Source organism: Triturus cristatus, chromosome 5_2, assembly GCF_964204655.1.
Source record: "Triturus cristatus chromosome 5_2, aTriCri1.1, whole genome shotgun sequence".
Taxonomy (NCBI): Eukaryota; Metazoa; Chordata; class Amphibia; order Caudata; family Salamandridae; genus Triturus; species Triturus cristatus.
In genome coordinates, this window is record NC_140588.1 from 547,924,478 (window position 1) to 547,935,694 (window position 11,217).

General features: G+C 42.0%; 1 pseudogene across 1 annotated transcript in view; it reads left to right on the forward strand.

Moving 5' to 3' along the window:
• The window catches only part of LOC146823294 (selenoprotein T2-like), a 124,025-nt pseudogene extending 113,075 nt beyond the window's left edge, over positions 1-10,950 (forward strand). The window contains exon 6 of the transcript XR_014962161.1: positions 10,648-10,950. The product of XR_014962161.1 is annotated as a selenoprotein T2-like (transcript). The remainder of the gene's footprint in view (positions 1-10,647) is intronic.
• Positions 10,951-11,217: the final 267 nt, after the last annotated feature.

Sequence of the window (11,217 nt, forward strand, 5' to 3'; positions counted from 1 at the left end):
CTGAGGATGGAGCCGAAGCCCATGCGCAATACGAACCAAAGGAGGAGTCACCGAACTCGTGACTTCCAAAGACTTTCCAAGAGGAAAAACAAACTGCAAACATCTGGGCCCAACACCAGATGGCGATCTATGCACAGTGTATAGATCTGCAGCTCTACTTGCCAAGAACCGATGCATACTGGTAAGTAGCATATTCCTTATTGGATATATAAGGCGTGACAGCTACCCAAAAAGGGTTTCCCGGCGCCTGCACAGTACTGGATGAAAACAGAAAAACAGAAAGAATTATTGATTAAATAACCAAGTTTTTAATGAACAACGGAACTGGGTGTACATAGTTTCCTTGCGTATAGCAAGAGGAATGGAATTCCAAAGAGTGGGACCTAGAACCGAAAAAGATCTGCAACCCATTCTGGCAAGTTTGAACCTCGGCACTGAAAATTTTTCAAGCGAGGCAGAGCGGAGATGACTAGTAGGAACGTAGGGGCAGACGAGGGTGTGCAAATAGTTGGGTGCTAAACCCTACTTGATTTTGAACATATAACTCGGTGCTTTAAATTCGATGCGCTTTTCAATTCTGAACCTATGTAGATCTCGGAGGTGGCCTGAGATGGGAGAGAACCTGGGGATCCTACAAAGGAGTCTTGCAGCAGAATTTTGCACCAGTTTCAATCTACGGGTCACAGCCTTGTTAGCACCCAGAAAAAGAAAATTTCCGTAGTCCAGCCGTGATGTGATGAGGCCAACACACACACAACACACAGATTACGTTACCTTTTCTGGCACTTTATCTTTTCTGGCACTTGTCAGAATATCGCATGTCAAATATTTGCTAATAGGATGCTGTATCAGCAGTACAATGCACAGACACAGTCCATGTGCGCCACGTCCATCCTAATACAACTGTGTGCAGTAACAAGTTTTACGAACGTCGACTCGTATTGAATGCTATTTAAAAGACTGTGCAAACACCAGTCCAATGTAGGGGACTGCACGTGTTTCCCTGGTTTATTTTGTATCAATGCGTTCTAATAACAGCACACTTCATGCTATGGGCACATTATGCACATTACTCCATTGTGTAGTTAAACTAGTATAATGCACAGGAGTGAATTTACACAGAGGCTGGACAGGACGATACAGCAATTGACTCTAAGGCAACACTGACACCACCCCCTCGCTCACCTTCTCTGGATTACAGATCTACTGGAACACAAAGAGCTGGCTGAGGAGCGGATGAGCTATCGGGCCTAAGTATCCGAGCAGCCATCCTGCCTCACTTACTTGTGTCAAGCCCCGGAACTCTGTGTACCAGAACACACAGGAAGAATTGAGAAGGGGATGAGCTCACTCCTCCCCTGCTTGAAATCTGTTGATATCTGTGGTCCTTGTATCCCAGAACACACGGTTTCACCAAGTAAAGTCAATCTACATAATGCAGCCTCCTAGCGCCTGTTGTTTCAGCACTGTAGTGGGCAGCAAGTCGACAAACAGAGCGAGCAGAACGGGACAAGCAGCCGCTATGTTTGTCAGGTTATTTATATGATGTGTGAATGTGTATCTCTCTTGGTTTCTTTCTTTGTCCACATGTATCGTATGTGCTTGAATTATGTGCATGCGTTGGTTTGCATATGCCTGTGAGTGTCTATGTCTTGTTGCCAGTAACTGGATGTGTGTTTGTGATTGTGTCTGTGTCCATATGTATCCACATGCATTCATGTGTATGCCCATTTCCTGGTCTGTTTGCGTATTCATTTATGTGTTGGAGTGTATGGGTCTTTGGATGGATAAGTCTGTGGGTGGGACTGATTTGTGAGTCTGTAGTAGTCTGTATGTGCTTAAGATTATTGTTGCATTTGCGTACCGGTTTCCTCTTTGTCAACCCGACTGCGACAGTGTGCGTGGATATGATTTATTCCGGTAAGTTTATGCATCTGTATGTCTGTGTCTGACTATAGGTGAGTTTCTCTAAGATGTTTATCTGTGTTACTTGTCCGAGAGCCAAGAAACAGCTGACAAACAAACCCTGGAAATAAAGGCTGGTCAGTCAGTAAAAGCAGCTTGTCTCGAGGTGTGTGTGGGCCTTAACCCAAATGTATATATCGAACTGGACATTGTGATTGGTTTGTGTCTTATCCTTGGATGCAATCATGCTCATTGCCCTATTAACATTCTGCAATGATCAGGCTTTGTACAAAAGACCGTGGTAGATCTCTAGTGATAGGCACAGAGAAGAAATAAACAAGCATTGGCATAGCTAACAGGTCTCGCCTTTGGGACCTTATAAGTGTTTAGCCATGCAATAGTTGATGTTGCACCAAGGATATTGTGCTGCATAACTAAACACTTATAAGGTCCCGAAGGCGAGACCTATTGGCTATTCCAATGCTTGTTCTTTTATGGAAGCAATTTCTTGAACAATATTCTGATGTCATCTCCACGGTACGTGTCTCCCAATTAATCTTAGGGTTGTGTTCCGTTAACCAGGGCATTCCCAAAATAAACTGGAATTGAGGAGCATCAATTAAGTTGTCCATCAAAAATTCACGATGGCCCTGTAAACCGATTAATTCTATGGTTTGTTTCTTCAGTGATTGGACCGGATGTGAGATTTGACCCATCGACTGCCCGGACAATTTCTAAATGCTTCTTTTTGAAGGCCTGGTTTCCAATTTCTTTTGCATACCTCAGATCACAGAAATTGCCCGTTGCTCCAGAATCGATCGTGACTGAGACTCTCTGAATTTATGTGGAACCAAAGTTGGCTGAAAGAGACACTGTGAGATGCGGCGCAGCAGACTGTAACGTGTTTACAACTAATTGAGTTTCTGGAGTTGACTCCTTTTCTGATCCCACCAGGCCAACCCCTTCTACTTGTGGGATTTGTCTTTTAACTCTGAGTTCGACTTTGATTTTTTGGGACAATCTTTTAAGAAATGTCTGGAAGCACCACAGTACAAGCATACATTCTTTGCTCTTCTTTTTTCACGTTCCTCCTTAGTCAACTGGCCTCTTATGGATCCAATTTGCATTGGTTCTTCTCTGGATGCTGATTCAGTCTTACTGACCTCTGACTTGGCTCTATCATATTGTGGCACAAACGAACGAAACTCCTTTTTTCTTTCTGACTTCCTCTCGAATAAACAATGGTCAATTTGTAACACGAAGTCAATAAGCTCGGAAACATCTTGCGGTCTATTTGGAATTTGTGCCAAGGCATCCTTTAGCTCGTCTTTCAGACCACGGTAGAAAATGGCTGACCTCTTACACTCTGGCCATTCAGTTTCCACAATTAACTTATTGAATTGAGCTATATATGCTACTCGGTCTCGGTTCCCTTGTTTTAAATCTAAATTCATTATTGATCGCTTGATTGGCAGCTCTCCTATCAAAAATTATTTTTTGAATAGTTCAAAATCGCACAAAACCGGGTCATTTCGCGATATTAAGGGCATAGACCAGGCGGCTGCATCACCGCTCAAATAAGACCGCACGAAAGCGACTTTGGTCTGATCTTCGGCAAATATCACGGACCTACACAAAAAGTGCAAGGAACACTGCGTGAGGAATACTTGCGCCTTATGAGGGTCCCCTGTATATCTTTCTGGATTGGCCAATGGAACAATAGGGGAGACTGAGTGAATAACCTGAGTGGCTACTTCTGAAGCTGCTCTTTTGTTCGCCTCCTGACCTGGAAGTGGGGAGGAACCTGCCACTAATTGGTCCATTCTTTGTCTAATCATATGTGTTTCTTGTTGGGACCTTTTTATCACTTCCTTTAGACTCTTATTCTCCTCAACAGTATGAGTTAGCTGGATCTGCAAACTTTCTAATATACCAGCCAACGCCTTAATGTCTAACCCCTCCGCCATCCTCGACTCTGATGGAAGGCACTTGGCACTTCAATCTGTCAGAAGACCAACCAATTCCACAGGAGTCGACTATGGTCCCAACGCCCCACCACTAGTACTCCTACCAGTAAGACTTCTCCTGGTGAGAGCAACAGCATGGGGGAAAGGGGAAGTGGATAAAGAGAGATTGCCTTGGAATGTTTCTTCACGGAAAGCTTCTTCGTCTCAGCTACTCTGCGTGGGACTGGGTATGCTGCATCTGCATGGGGAGAAACACTATCATGCAACAACATTCAACCACATTAACCTTAAAACATTATATATTTCCCTCACACCTTCATACCCCACGGTCCAAGGCCTTTGCTTCTCTCTAACTGAAGATAATTCCTTCGTATTAGTTAGTTCTTGGAATCTTTTCTTAGTAAGAATTTTGTCGAATAACCTCAATAGTCTATTCTCAATCCTATTGTGCCAAAATCTTTTCTTCAAGAAAAAAGATTGTCACTTCAGCAAAATGTTAGACAAATTCAAAAAGCAATGGTACCTTGTCTTCCTGCTGGTCAATCCTCTAGATGCAGGCTTAACAATCCGATCTTTTTTCTCATAGAATGGTGACTTTTCTTGTGTAGAACCTTAGCACAAGAAAATGAATTACTCCAAAAGAATAGCCTAAACGGAACTTCAAAGAAGATACTGCGCGCAAAAGAAAATGAGTCTAAAGCCTTTTTTATGCGCGTTTTCACTAAGAAGACTGGAAGCCTCTTCCTGGTTTGAGAAAGTCTTACGTTGCGCATGCGATAATATTGCCGCTACTCTAGACTCGTGGAATACAGTGACACTACTCAGCCAATTTAAAATTGAGACGAGACGCTTTTCCCAAAAATGCGTCAGGGAATTCTCCTCCTCCGACAATCTCAAAATCGAGACGCTACGCGCCTCGCGTCACAGTTGAAGAGCTCTGTTCCTTACCGGAACAGCGCATTTGTCTGCAGGCTCTCACGCGCGTGGGAAACACTAGAGCGCTGACCCAGAACTGAGGTCTCCAGTCTTTTGGCTCCACCATTTTCCATTTGTAAATTTTGTAAGCAGCTGATTAAAAATCTTTTAGCCGATGCATGTTGACATTTCCAATGCAGATTTTTGATTGCCGCCTGCAAACGCTTGCTTGCCTTTCTGTTAATTGCACTCATGCAGGCACTAGCCACCATGGGGACAGGGGTTTATTGACTCATATCTGAAGAGCTGATCCCAACAAAAACATGAGATTGCTGGGGTTTAGTGAGATCCCTGTTTGTGGATCGCAGTGCACCCGCGATCCATAAGCAGGGATAGGGATCTGTTTAAGAGAGGCCTCTCTGGGAAGGGCAGACTCTCCGTTTTGCAGCAATGCATCCCTCAAAATTAGGTGACTGCTGGGGGAGGAATCCCACCAGACGCTCATTGAATCTACCAATACTGCACCTTGTTGCACCGTCCACTTGGATCTGAGACCTATGCATGCCATATGTTGTGCTGAAATCACTAATGGGCAGGGGAAGGGTGGGGCTGACGCGGAAGCGATTATGCATCAGTCTCCCACAGATACCTAGGTGTGGCGAAGACTCCCATTAGCATCTGAGGGAAATGAAACCTATTGAAAGACTTACAGACCTGGGTAACAAAACACAATCAGAAAATGAAAAATAACGGAAAATGTAATTAGGATCAAAGATAGTCATCCGATGAACTCCATAGTATTTAAAAGGCACCAGCAACAATAGGAGCTTTACATACTGCAAACTCGCACAGTGGAATCCCTTGAATCGTGGTGAGTTACAATTATGTTCAACTTACTCAGTATAATAAGGTTTACTGATTTATTATTTTGTAGACACTTAGAATATAACTTCCAATACTTTGGTTGTTTCTAGATAAATCTGCTTATTTTACCTACGCTACAAAGGAATCGTACTTTACATATCGCTATATCCAGCGTTTTACCGCTCTGGGTGTGTATTATACACTTGGGTCTACTGTTGCACCCGATACTTGTGCTCAAAAGTACTTTACTTATCAATCAATACTACGGATTTCAATTTGCCACGTATTATTTCCCCAGATGTAGTGAGGGCTATTGCCACTCTAAGGAACTGGGTTTAATTGGAGTATCTATGATATGGACATACATATCACTCTACTTTATGGCACTTCACCTGCATGCGGCTTCTAGTTAACATAGTATATGCGCCCTGATCTTGTGACAGTCACATTTAATTAATGACCACATTAGGATTATTTTGCTTCTATTTTACGTTTGGATTCACTCTGGAAGATGGTCGGATGACTTTCTTTAATCCTTATGACATTTTCCATTTTCTCATTGTTCCGTTATCGTAGGTCAGTATGTCTTTCAATGTTTCATTACCGTAGGTATGGTAAAGGGACCTGTCCTCACATAATTCACCGTGTGCGCTTTCCTAGAAAGGTCATACGCTAAAGTCACTGGCGGTGGTTATCCTTGCCTTTTATATAAAAAAATCATGATTGAGATCAGACAATGCTTTAATGTTATCCATTTTAACATTTGTAGCCTTGATGAAGTCATGATTACTAGGAAACACATGTTGACTGCTGCTACTGTGAAGGCTATTTTGAAGATTACAATAAACAACTTGTTAAGATCAAGATTGAAGAAACTAATTGAAGCCTACATTATTGCTATAAAATTGTGATAAAAAATGTCCTTGTGTGTTCCAGATGACTACATATATATGTACATAGAACCTCAGATTGGGTCTCTAATCTATGAATGTCGGGTGACTATTCATCCATCGTATGCACCGTACCCACTTAATTGCAACAACACTAAATAGTAACTCCCAATTGAGCGCTCTAGAACCCTTCTTTCTTTGCACTCTGCAAATGTAGCCTGGGTGGCGTTATTGATACAATATGGAAAGAGATTATTTGCATAACTAAGTCTATTCATGTATTCAATTATTAAACCTTATATAAATGCAGCCGTGCCAGTACGATGGCTCACTTCCAATCTGGTCTAGAACCTATACCCTTAAAAGGTTTACCATCTTCATATTCTTATCTTGTTGGGTAGGGATTAACACTTACAATCGCTTGGGCAGCATTCTAAACATCTTTAAAACAACGGGCTGAAATGTTACCTGAGCGATTGCCAGTGGTTAGATTTATAGCAAGCATCCCTCCCAACATCTTTTGTGTGTTTGCTGTACCACCCTAAGTGGCAAGGGTATGTCTAAATGTTGGTCCTGTGCTCAATGTGCCACTTGAACCAAGCTCCCCTCAATTGACAAGCCCCAATTTGGTTAATGATGGTCTTTGGTTGCTTGTCTCAGTTCAGAAAGAGCCTGATAGTTCAGGCTGAACTGTTCTATTATTGCAGGGTCAAGACTGATTTCTATATGTCTGGGTCCAAACTGAGGTGGCATGGTGGGTAGAAGAAGCAATGGGTTAGAATACTACCCTGAGCAATTGCCAGTGGTTAGAGCTATTTCTAGTATTCCTCCTATCATCTGTGTGTGCATGGACAGAAAAGCAAACTGCCTCGTTATTCCAAGAGGTCCCACTGACCTCAGAGGACTGTTCCCTGCAGGAGATCTGCATGCTGGGTAGAGACCTGGTGCCTAGAAGACTGTCCTGAGAAGCTAGGAGTTGCATCGCTAACGAAAAGAAACTTTTCCAGCCCTTGAAAAAAGTTGGGATTTAGTCCTTTTTCCACCTCAAGTTACTGGGACACTAGAACAGAGACTTGCACAGACAGGTCACGCTTAAGCCAAGCAAAATAAATTAGGTTTATCCAGCTATAAACTTTTGCTGCACTGAAACTGATTCAGCAGGACCCCGCAGCGACTATATCAAACCTCTTGGGACCCTGCCCAGCTACGGCTTCCAGCCTTGCCCCTCTGGAGGATGTTGACTACTGAAACAGTGACTTAGTTCTAATGTAAAACCTTGGATTAGGCCAGTTGTCAAATTTATTTACGCTGTGTAGATACCTGGGTGGCTACGAAATGCCGATGTGTCCCACATTGAGATTTTTGGCACCAAAACCAACAGCATCTGCGGGAGCTCGATGACTGTGAAACAGACTTTTGAGGGAGCTTTGTTGGCCACAACTTTGGATCTTGCCTGCTGGAAGATTTTGACTTTGATATCTAGGCCTAAGTCCATAGGTAAAAAAATTGGAGTGAAACAACCCCCTTGGAGTAACATACACTCCATTACAGCAGACCTGAATTCATGCCCAGGTCACGGTCAAACGCAAACAGTGGGGTTTTTTTGGGTTGGGGGGAGGGGTAGGTGGGGTGGTTGGCGATTTTACTTTTTCTTGTTGTTTTTGCCCTCAACCCTTCAAAATTAAGATCTCAGGTTAATGATCTTGGTGTGTTTTTGCTGATTATTTATGGAAATGTTCTTGTGTTATTACTTTGGAATTGTTGGTACTGCTTGCACATAGCACATACTTGTCTAAGGACTGCCTGCTGCTTGTACCATAGCTCCTAGAATTTGAGCAGTGGTTCTCTAAGAACAGTAGTTTGACCTAACCAGAGTGAGTTTCTTAAGTGTATCAGTCTACCACACTCCCAAAATAATAATTCCCTCTCACCTTGGATCTTATTATTTCGGAAGGCGATTTGCTTACTATGAAAAACCCAGTACCTATATTGGCCTGATTATGTTCTGATTGTGGTCTCTCTGGCCAAAGGTTTTATTGTGTGATGATCAATCTAAAAAGGAGTTAATCTGCTTTCAAGACACCAAAATTTGTGACCGTAATAACTTTATTGCAGTGGCTCTCCGCAAACTCTCTTCAGAAAGTCACTGTGATGTCAATGCCTCCTACCCTACCTCTAGATTTAATGTGAGTATGTCTGAATTTATAGACAACTTAGCTCCTCCAAAGAGGAGAACAAATGTTCTGCTTTTTGGTTCTCTAAAGGTCTGACTGAGGAAATAATGTTTGAATTCCTGTGAAAAAGCAATTAAAATTGCCACCCCATCCCAATCTGGACCTTCTTGAAACTGCCAGAAGATTATCCTGAAGAATATTTTCCATTGCTTAATCCACCCTCAATAAATCTCTACTCAACACAGTGAATAGCTTCCTGAATCAACGGTCTGCTGTAGGTAGAGTGACACTTAAACCCCCATTGTCCTACTTTATTGGATTAAAGACCTTTTTTCCAAATTGGAGTCTTTGCTAAGTTCTTGACCGATTAATCCCTTTCCTCCCATACTGCTAGATAAACCTGGTATGGCTCCACTTTGTCTTGGAAGAATCCTCACTAAAATTAAACCTCCCAAGCACTTCATGGATTCTGTTCCTGGGAATGTTGGCAAAACGTCATACCAGATTCTACCTCATTGAACCATTCTTGTTAATCTTTTTCTCTGAGAAAAAGTGAACTGTATTGCAACACAACTGTATCAACATGTTTGAGAATGTCTCTGAGTTCCAATCAAGGTTCATGTAAGTGTGCAGCGGGTAGTACTTTACGTTCTGGCCCTCCGGTATCTCCGCTGCAAAGTCCAGCTAACTCATAGTGAGTCCCTTAGTCATACTTAAGAACTCTGAGATCTTAGGTCATCAGTATTCAGATGATACGGTGGTCTTTGTTAAGATTGATTCTCCCAGCCATGTCTTGCATTTTGCCCAATGTTTAAAATATGTTCCCAACTTGATATTCACCTACCATCTAAACCTAATTTTTAGAAAACCAAATTTCTTCTCCTTTCAATCATCTTAGTCCCCTCTACCAGTTCAATCCTGGATTCACTTGATGTCCTTGACTGCAAAACAGCCATCATTGACTGCAATAAATCCTTGGGTGCCATTCATTATAAAAGACTACCTTCAGACACAGATTAACCCAAAGGCCATGAGTGGGTATTTTCAACTGTGAGTGTTGGGGCGATTTGACAGTGTTTTTTCCAGACCAAGACTTCAATTTCTTGTTCAGTCTCAGACTCCACAAAGCGTACATAGCCCCACTAAAAGCAGTACTACAGTCTGCAGCATGCGTTTTCTGAGGAACCTGAGGATGTGACTACATTTCCCCGGTGCTGTTTAGTCACTAATGGCTTTCCTTTGAGGACCGGCAGCTTGCAGTCTTCATAAGGATCTAACCAACTATTCCCCTCTATGCTTGGCATTGAAGTTGAAAGTATCTGGATGGCACATAGTTGCAAAGTGCCGATTCACTGCTTCTAGAATCAGCATTCATAAAGCAGTACACATTGGCCCATGCCTTTTCAGGCAGTGCAACTAGAATTTGGATCTCTTTTCTTACTGGTTTTCTCTCACTTATTATCGAGCTGATTGTTCTCCTGCCTTCTTCCAGAGTACTCCCTACCCAACCCTTTCTTGACTGCACTACTTTGCTGCTGAAAGACATACACAACTATCGTGTTTCCATCATCTATTTTTCTCCTGACATGGGTCCACCAGTTGGTTTATTTTATGATATGCTGTTTTGTTGCAAAGGAGTATTATTTGGTTTATCTTCTACTTTATCTCCTCCATGTTATTCAACTCACTACTATTATGTGAGGATCATATTAATATCGCTGTGGTTGTCTCATTTTCTCTTATAACTTATTTTTGTTTTAAAACGCTATAGCACCGTTGGGCAACATATCAACAAATCATCCGAACATAAATAGGTTAATAATGTATCACATCCATATGGTTACAGTAGTCTTAGGCTCCCATTAATGAAACCTTAGTTCCAGGTATAACAAAGTATGCATATGTATAATATTTTCTTTTGTTTCTTTCTAGGTAGCATAGTGCAGATTTCCTTTAATGAGCAAGTTTGTGTAGTGGATTTAATGAAGGCGTGTATTGAAAACAGTACTAACTGTAAGTGCAGGCTGGAAAGACTAGCCGCTTCATGGACTGCAATATACAGAGGATTTCTCCAAATTGCTACAATGGTGGCAATGTGTCAAAGAAAATATCATCAACTGTGATTAAATTGAGGTTATCGGATGAGCAAAGGACAGTAATAAAATTGCTATGAGTGAATTGAATTTGCCTGATTATTGTATTTCGAAATTAATTAAAATAATGAATATTTATAAATGTTGTTGGTCTAGCAATATCATTTATTTATACGTTTTCTAGTTGGCTGTTGTGCCAATGCTGCCTAATTGTGTGGTATCGCTACAGTTGGCTTCAGCAGACTGTCTCGGGTAGCATTGCATGCCATACTGTAGAGTGGGCAATGGATCACCCCCTCGCTCGTGATTGAGTGGTTTTCTTTTCTATGCCTGTTGCCTGTTCTTTATTGGGATGTTTGTCCCTCTCTTGGGACATTTGTTATTTACCCTCACGTTTTATTATCTGAGG